General features: G+C 33.8%; 1 long non-coding RNA gene across 1 annotated transcript; it reads left to right on the top strand.

The window, feature by feature from the left end:
• Positions 1-792: 792 nt before the first annotated feature.
• On the top strand, positions 793-3,604 carry LOC134681905 (uncharacterized). The gene is made up of 3 exons (XR_010100715.1): positions 793-908; positions 2,694-2,789; positions 3,292-3,604. It is a non-coding gene; the product is annotated as an uncharacterized LOC134681905 (long non-coding RNA).
• The last annotated feature ends 5,634 nt before the right edge of the window (positions 3,605-9,238 follow it).

The following is a 9,238-nucleotide window of genomic DNA, read 5'->3' as shown; positions in this document are numbered from 1 at the left end:
GTGGTGCACAGTTAGTCCCCATTGGAATTCTGATAATCTGACGATATACTAATGGGTGCGGTCCTAACCTTGACAAAATATAACTTTAGTTAACTTGTTGACTGCTTTCAAAGTTAACTTGAGAATTTTTAAGCAGTCAAGCAAGTTAACTTCGTCGTTGGTGGACCAGACGGTCTGCTTTTTTCGGACTGCTGCAGACCTATCGACAAGTCTGCTCCAGACCAGACATGTGGACAAGTCTGCTCCAGACCAGTCCTGAGGACAGGTCTGCCCCAGACCAGACCTGTGGACAAGTCTGCTTTTGACCAGACCTGAGGACAGGTCTGCCTCAGACCAGAGCTGTGGACAGGTCTGCTCCTGACCAGACCTGAGGACAGGTCTGCTTTTGACCAGAACGGTAGACAAGTCTGCTATTGACCAGACCTGAGGACAAGTCTGCTTATGACAGATTATCGTTATAAGAGTTTTCATATCAGCCTTGAGCTTTCCGCATGATTAAAATATGTAAACAACATTAGCATTGTTTTTCCACAGATATCATTTATTATTTACTCGCTAGACTAGATACTAGATATTATACAAATGCTCTCTTTTATTTGATATACATGTATTCTTATATAAATAAAAAATGGCTATACGATCACAGAGTTTTTTTATTAGAAGGCGGAGAGAAAGGTTATCCAACGCATCGGAACAATATTCTTATATCACGGGATATCGGCAACATTGTCTTCATTACTTCGTTCCCCGTTGTTTACCTGTCCCTTCCTAAATTTTACTTTATGCATAAATTCAGACAGGGGAAACGACTCTATTACTCTAATGGAAGCGCCATCTTGATGCTATGTAATGTCTTTTTCTGTTTACGAAAAGGTTGATTTAGCGGATCGTACATATCAGAATGACAAGTAAGTCAGTCACATAATATTTTGAGAACATGAGCTTTCGATCTATCTATATGACAATCGCACCATAATAACTATCTAAATCAGACGATCAAAAAGTTGTGCTATAGAAAATAATTGAAAGGAAATCGCAAGGTACTTGCGATTTCAACTTTTTTCACGAAAATGGCACATAAAGTTTAACTATTCATTTTATTTACATAATATCATGCACACATGGTGTTTAAAGTTGTACTTCTCGATATTGGAAGACGAAAATGAAATCAAACACCAAAATAACGAGTTTGCAGTTGCATGCTTACTTTGTTGTTGTTCTATTGTTATGCTAATCAAACACCACGTCAGAAAATATTTACCACACAGTCATGACGAATCCAAGATATAGTTCCTACTTCAAGTGTTGGCAGAATGTAAGTGAACAACATCCTAAATTTTATATAATTTACATAATATAAACATGTATTTTGTTCACAAAAATGTACCATGTTTGTACTCTCAGTCATTGTTTAATTACTAGCCTAGGTCATTTTTAAATTGTTGTATTGCACATGGCAAGCATTTTTGCTAATTTTATAAAGGCAACCAAAGATGTGGTAGGATTGCCAATGAGACACCTCTCTACAATGACACAGAAACATTTATATATCTCAATATACATGTACATGTAGTATTGTACATCCTACAACAATGACAAAAGCCCATACAACAGTCAGCTATAAAAGGCAGAAAAAATGTATAACAATTCAAGAGAGAAAACTAACTAATTTATGTAACATAAAAAGCAAACAAACAAATATACATGTATGTAACACATCAACAAACGACATCCAATGAATTGCAGACTCCTGACTTGGGAAAGGCACATATACATACACTAACAGAATGTGGCGGGTTAAACATGTTAGCTAGATACCAACCCTTTTATGGGAAAAATTTGGTTGATTATATAGCGAATCACTGAAGCATGCATGACTGGAGTGCCCCCCCCCCTTAAAGGAAAAGTTCTGGCTCCGCCACAGCTTGTTCTCTAATATTTGACCAGCATGCATTGATTTCTTTTATAGTACAAGTTAATACATGTAAATCAAAATACTGGTTACAACAAATATAAATATGAACCAATTCAAGTACATCTTCTAATTGTGCACTCTACTTGAGTGACTCACCAGTTTTTTTTAGAATGTTAAGGTTATTCAGTATATATAAAAAAAAAAGGGGGGGGGGGAAGATGTGGTACATGTATGATTGCCAAGAAGACAACTCTCAACAAGAGACCAAAATTACACAGAACAACTATACATTGTAGGTCACTGTACAGCCTTCAACAATGAGCAAAGCCCATACGGCATAGTCAGCTATAAAAGGCCCTGAAATGACAATGTAAAAAACTCAAAGAAAAAACCAATGGCCTTATTTATTCTAAAAAATGAACGAAAAACAAATAAATGTATGTAACACAAACATATGACAACCACTGAATAACAGGCTCCTGGCTTAATTGGGACAGGCACATACATGCATATAGTGGCTGGGTCAAACATATTAGCGGGATCCCCCCCTAACCTGGGACAATGGTATAAAAAACCATTGCGTCTCATTATCACTATTTTGTATTTCATGCAATAAAACATTAAATAATATAGCTGCTTTGAAAGGAGTTTCCTCTTGGGTTACATGTATGTGTGCAAAATGAAACATCTCTTATATTAATTATCTTTGCTGTTTTGACATACATGTTTGATATCATTGCACTAAGAAAATTCCCCCTTTTTTTTCTTCAAACTTTAGATTTTGAGTGTTGCAGATGCTGTTCAGTTTGCAGAGGTATTTGAAATGGAAAGAAAGAGAAATATGAACATACATTGACTTCTTTGAATATAAGGTGTAAGTAAATTGTATATGTTCATGATATAATTATTAGAAATTATCAGCTTATCAGTGAGTATAAAAACATTTATTAGAGTTCAATATTTCAGTTAAAGTAATTTGGGTATAAAGCAAGGCAAATGTAAAAGATGGTTTGTTAATAGTCATGATAGTACATTACTCATCTTAATTACAATATCATACTTCTAGGAAATCACAATTTTATTGGACTGTTTTCTCCTGTTGAATATACAATTGATATTAAAATGAATCATCAGTTACAAGAAATTTTATCTTCAAAGGCAGATTTAGGGGGCAGTGGGCTGACCCCCCCCCCCCCCTTTTTTTTGTGAAGAATTTAGTTGATTGTATAAGGAATCACTGAATCATGACTAGAGTGGGCCCCCTCTGATGACTATTTCTGTATATGCTAATGATCTTTTGATCCTTATATAATAACTTTTTGTTTTATTCTTGATTTATATTATCTGATTATCTATATGATTCTTCTCTTTTGTAGGTAAAAAAGAGTTACACGTGCCAAAAAATATGTTGAAAATTTGAAAACTGTTAACAAGAGCATCAACGAATAGAAAAAAGAACAATACCAGGTCTGGACATTTGTGGCAGCATGCAATTATTACCATGAAAAAAATGTAGCTGCACAGAAGACACCGCAGATCATAAAATTGCATGTAAAAAGGGAAAGCATTCCTTTTCATAGAATCAAAGAACTCTTTTAACCAAGTCAAGATGTTATTAGACATGTTATCATATATATACTATATATATATTAGAACATTTGTATTTACAAATATAAGAAGTATGTGTGACTATGTCATGTTACATGTATGCTGAGAATAATTTAATGTCACAAGGGTATGAAATGGATAAATGAAATATTGTCAACCATTTAAATAAAACAGACAGGCTCACATAAAAATCAACTGCCTATGTGAAAGTTTAAGTTGAATAAATTGTCTAGAATTAACATACCATATATCCAAAGCACAGAATTGCCTTTCTCAGAAATTTTATATGTTTAATAGAATGATAGTTGTAGCTTTTATTTTCTTGGAACTGTTTCAATATTAAATAAGGGAGATGTGGTATGATTGCCAATGAGACAAATTTCCACCAGAAACCAAAGTAAATCTTAGAAAATACAGGTCACAGTTATGTTTGACATTGTGTATAGCAATATATGAAAGACACAAAGATTACATAGTGTAAAATAATTCAAACAAGATAATGAACTATTAATGATTACTCTTAAACCTGGCAGCAAACTCACTGAAACTAAACATAAAAGCCAATTACAGATATCTCTTGCACGTTAAAGACACCCTTGTAGATTTCGAAAAAGAGTAGGCTAATGCCGCTACAAGGCAGCACTTGCACCCGCAAAGTGGAAAGGGATTAATATAAGTTGCAAAACTTGTTTCCCAATCCACTATAAATAAATATGTTTAAACTAATTACAGTCAACTCATATTCACAAAAGGTACTATTCGGTCAACAGGGAATTCAAAATACCATCAAAGGCAATGAAGGCAACATCTATAGTATATTGACTTTAGGTTAATTTTAATCTACACTGCTACTTTTGCATAGGCACAAATCAAGTACATCTACCTAAATATTACAATAATTTTAAAGTAGCACAATTGTACTGGAAATTAAAATTAGTACTACAGTTTTTTGTACAAATATAGTACCTATTCAAAAGTAGCTGTGTAGGTTTAATACACATGGTTTCAGTTTTCAATAATATATGAAATGGAATCAAATGTTACAGGAATATTCAGGCTGTCCAACACTTGAAAATTTGTTTTGTGCTTTGCAACATTACAAAATGCATACCCTACATAAAGTATTATTTGTGACTTCATATTTGAAAAAGTTCATCAAAATGATAGCAATAATGGAACTAAATTACTGCTACCTTATTGAATTTGTTATCCTTAATTTTGTGTATTTGTATATAAGGTGCACACATTTCTCTGCTTTTAAAACTTCCTATATGAAGCCGTCCAGGTTTCTGACTATTGGAATTTTCTCATTATTATCTGGAAGACATCGCTTATTACCCTAGAGAACCTCATGTTTATCATTGAAGATGTGCTTCACAACGGTTACTTTGGAAGTGTACTTGCTCACAATATGCTATGCCCCAACAGGAAAAAATATATTCCATTAAAAAGTATAGCAGTGATATTGTTGGCTTTTTTCAAATCTTCCTCTACCCTTTTTTATTGGGAAACTATGCATCTTTTTCATCAAATTGGGAAATTTAAAATAAACTGAATTTGACTGAAACTTCAATTTACAGACCCATTTTTAAGAGTCAAACCCTGCTTTAAAATAAGACCCCATTTTATCAGTGATGACCCTAAAGTGTTCACATATAGTCATTTTAAGCATGAACATTTTTTAAATGAGTGTTTTTCAGTTTGTATTCATGCAACTTCTTCTGAGACTGCACTGTTTAGGAAAAAGTTGTCTTTTTGGGGAATAATTTTAAGCCATTTTTTTTTGAAATTACGATTCTTCTCCAGGGGAAAAAGCCTTTATTCTCCATTAATTTAAGGCAAACAATATCACTGAGGGACACTGAGTTGTTAGCTGGTTTGTATTCTGTAATCATTGCATGGAACACTAAAATATAAAAGAATGACAGGATATAAAGCAAAGTGGGGAATACAGATTAACAAACAATGTTGATAGTGCTCCTAACATGCATCTGCCTGCTGAGATAACACAATTCAATCCATGCTAAGAAACCTACAAATTATTTGACTGCCTATTTCCTCAAATAAAAAAAAAGACACAATGAACCCAGTGAAATAATTGGCAGATCCAGGGTGTTTTCCTAGGGTCGGAATTTCTTTTCAAAATGACTGGATCCTCGCCTGAAATATATCACAGCTTGGTGTCAAAGGGTGTGTTCCTAGGGTCGGAATTCCTTTTCAAAATGACTTGATCCTCGTCTGGAATATATCACAGCTTGGTGTCAAAGGGAAATGCTATCTTGTTTATCATATATTAAAATACAAGGAGAATAGATGGTACAGTCTGTTTTTGTTCGATGCATTTCTATTTGTATCCATCTGATGATTTGAGTCTAATGGTTTGTTCTTATATTGGAATATTCTACCATAGCCCATCTAAGTGGAAGGTAGGCGCCTAATACCATGTTTAAACCCCTTATTCTGTATGTGTTTTCCCCAAGTCAGGAGCCTGTAATTGTGTGGTTTTCGTTAGTTTCTATGTTTCATACTTGTTTTTCGTTTATTATTTTGTACATATCAGTGGCGGATCCAAGATTTTTCATAAGTGGGGGCCCACTAACTGACCTAAGAGGGGGCCGCTACAGTCACACTTCAGTGATTCCCTATTTAAGCAAACAGCAAATTTTTTCCCCAAAAAAGGGGGGGGCGGGTCCCCGGCCCCCCTAAATCCGCCTCTGTATATTTACAACATTAGTTTTCTCCTTTTAATAGTTAGCTTTTGGGGCCATAAGACGTCGTTGCATGACCTATATATAGTTGTTAATTTCTTTTTCATATTGGTATCTTGTGCAGAGTTGTCTCATTGACTTTGTGTTTGTCAAGCCTACCTTTTGTATCAAAGGCGAGAAGGCGATCCTACATTTCTTCGTCGGCGGTGCTATGTCCACAAATGTTCACTCTTTGGTTAAAGTTTATGGAATTTTAATAACTTTCTGAAACTGTTTTCGATTTCTACCAAACTTTGAAGGAAGCTTGTTTATGATGTAAAGAAAATAACCATCCAGAATTAAATTTTGAAAAAAAGGGTATTCCTTATTTTACTTATGATTAAATGGACTTAGTTTTTCTGCCAGCTATCATTTCATTCACTCTGGATTTTTATGATCTTTTATGCCCTACCTACTATAGTAGTCTGTCCCGCTTCAGGTCAAAGTTTTTGGTCAAGGTAGTTTTTTTTATGAAGTTGAAGTCCTATCAATTTGAAACTTAGTTTATGATAATTTTTTATGATCTTTTTAATATTAATGCCAAATTATAGTTTTGACTCCAAATTTCACAATCCATTGGACATATTAAATGATTGTGCGAGTGGGGCATCCGTGTACTGGGGACACATTCTTGTTTTTTTAGTTTTTTTAATAACACTTAACTTACTATCCTGGATTCGTACATAACTTGGATAGACTCCAGATTATTACCAAATGCTAGTATCTAGAAGGATATTTTATGATAATTTATTTTCTGTTTTCCGTATATTAATTACTTTTAAATGGACTTTTTTCACATGACACAGTGTGCATTAAAAATTTGTTTTTATCAGATCCATGACGGATTTGTATTGTAACTATACAAATCCTTTGATTCATAATCACATATGGATTTTGACCACACATAGACAAAATCAAAATATATATACAGTATCTATAAAAGACTGCGATTTTTTTTAAATCTTTTTCCTTATTTTTTGTTGAGCCTACTATACATTTGAAAATACCTGTACCAAGTCAGGAATTTGACAGTTCTTGTCCATTCGTTATTAGACGTGTTTTGTTATTTGATTTTGCCATATGGACTTTCCGAATTGATTTTCTTCTAAGTTCAGGATTTTTGTGATTTGACTTTCTACTACATTTTGTGCTTACACTCTTTTACAACAGAAGTAGGCGCGACACTGGGTCAAAAAAGTAAAGAAAAATCTGAAAACTGGAATAAAATATACTACTTGTCTATGGTACTGTCATAAGTACAATTACTACTGACAAGCCGCTTTTTCAGTGTTATAATTAAATAGCTAAATTATGCATTCATGTTTTAGAACAAGAAAAGTCTATAAAAGATGAAAATGACACAAATTAAATAATCATCACTGACTCAAGAGTAACAAATTAAGTTAAGAACCATCGAATACTTCAAATAATACAACGGCCTGGTGACATGTGCACGTGTAAAGGAGCATTGCAGATAGAATGCAAATTAACTGTCACTAGATTCGAAGCGTTATTGAGATTTGTTAATAATCTTCAAAAATGTGTGCACAACAGAAACAAATAAATTGAAGGTTGCCATTTTACTAATCATATATAAATGAGGGGGAGGACAGGTGGTACCCTTCTCCCTTCTCCCACCCCTTTTCTCCTTTCTCCTACCCCTCTTCTCCTTATTTTATTTTTTTTAATTTACCGGAAAAAAGAGATATTCTTTTTTTCATATTTTATTTTTTTCTCCAACTTTTTCTCCTTTCTTCAAGCCTTCCTCTCCTTTCTCCTACCCCCTTTCTCCCTGTCTTCCTTACCCCTGTCCTCCCCCTCATAAATATCATGAGTCGAACACTGAGCCCATGGATCAGGGACGTATTTAAGTCCTTGCATGGATGTAATTAATACGCGTTAGTTTGTCATCAAACTGTGTATTGACCTTTTAATTTTAGAATAATAGAGTTCAAATATATCAATATTCATGTTATATGTTATTGTCATTTTGACGTAAACGTTTTTAAACCAATGACACGATACGATTTATTTTTCGATTATCTCTGATATTTACTCATTTGATATGGTAAAGTCCCAACAGGTTCGAATAAGATCTTCCCAGCATATTAACATTGGTTTCCCTCCCCCTTACTTATCTCCTGATAAATTTTTACTTGCATGGATATTTCATTGATATTCAACTTGTTTGCATTGGATTTACTATTCCATTTCCCGCAGAATATCCTAACAGAAATTGTAGTGTCCGTAGGCATACGTCGTGGTAAAACTATCAACAATCTCGTCAAATTCGTCAGATTTATCGAGAGATTTGTCATTGCCGATATTTATATGGGACGTCCTAAAATTATACTCAATGCGCACTCTAATGAAATAGTTGCCACTTGACGTTTAAGTACAACTATAAATAATCTCAATCAACCGACATAATAGATTCCAAGAAGAGAACCTCGTATACTTTTTTTTATTAAATCATTGTAAATAGTACAAATGAATTCAGACATGTCAGTGTTGGTACTTTGATGCTGAGACTATTATAGTAGTCTCAGTTTGATGATGTGGCATATTAGTTTTGTTTTACACGTACACCATCATGAACTCCTATATATGATCTGACTGTTATTATGAATAAAGAGATGAAATTCTGACATTCTCAATTTAATCAGAATAGTTTTTGCATTAATAGTTTTCCAATATTATTGATTACGTGTACGTTTACGGTCCTACTAAAATGTGAACAGGAGCGCCAGGAGAAGACATTAAGGCGCTCGGTACAATGGTATGCGGGTATATAGATTTGCAAATAAAAGTGCACATATGATCAGTTTTGGTCAACTAATTTTGTTTTCCAAGTCAGCATGAGAACCTGTATTAAAACTACTGAAATTTTGTTACGTATCAATATTTTGAATAAAAGGAGGACACGCTGGTATTCTTAATTTATGCGAAAAAAAAATTGTTGTTATTA

The sequence above is a fragment of the Mytilus trossulus genome, chromosome 8 (genome assembly GCF_036588685.1).
Source record: "Mytilus trossulus isolate FHL-02 chromosome 8, PNRI_Mtr1.1.1.hap1, whole genome shotgun sequence".
Classification (NCBI taxonomy): Eukaryota; Metazoa; Mollusca; class Bivalvia; order Mytilida; family Mytilidae; genus Mytilus; species Mytilus trossulus.
Note: the sequence above shows the minus strand (reverse complement) of the source record. Positions and strands in the feature narration are given on the sequence as shown.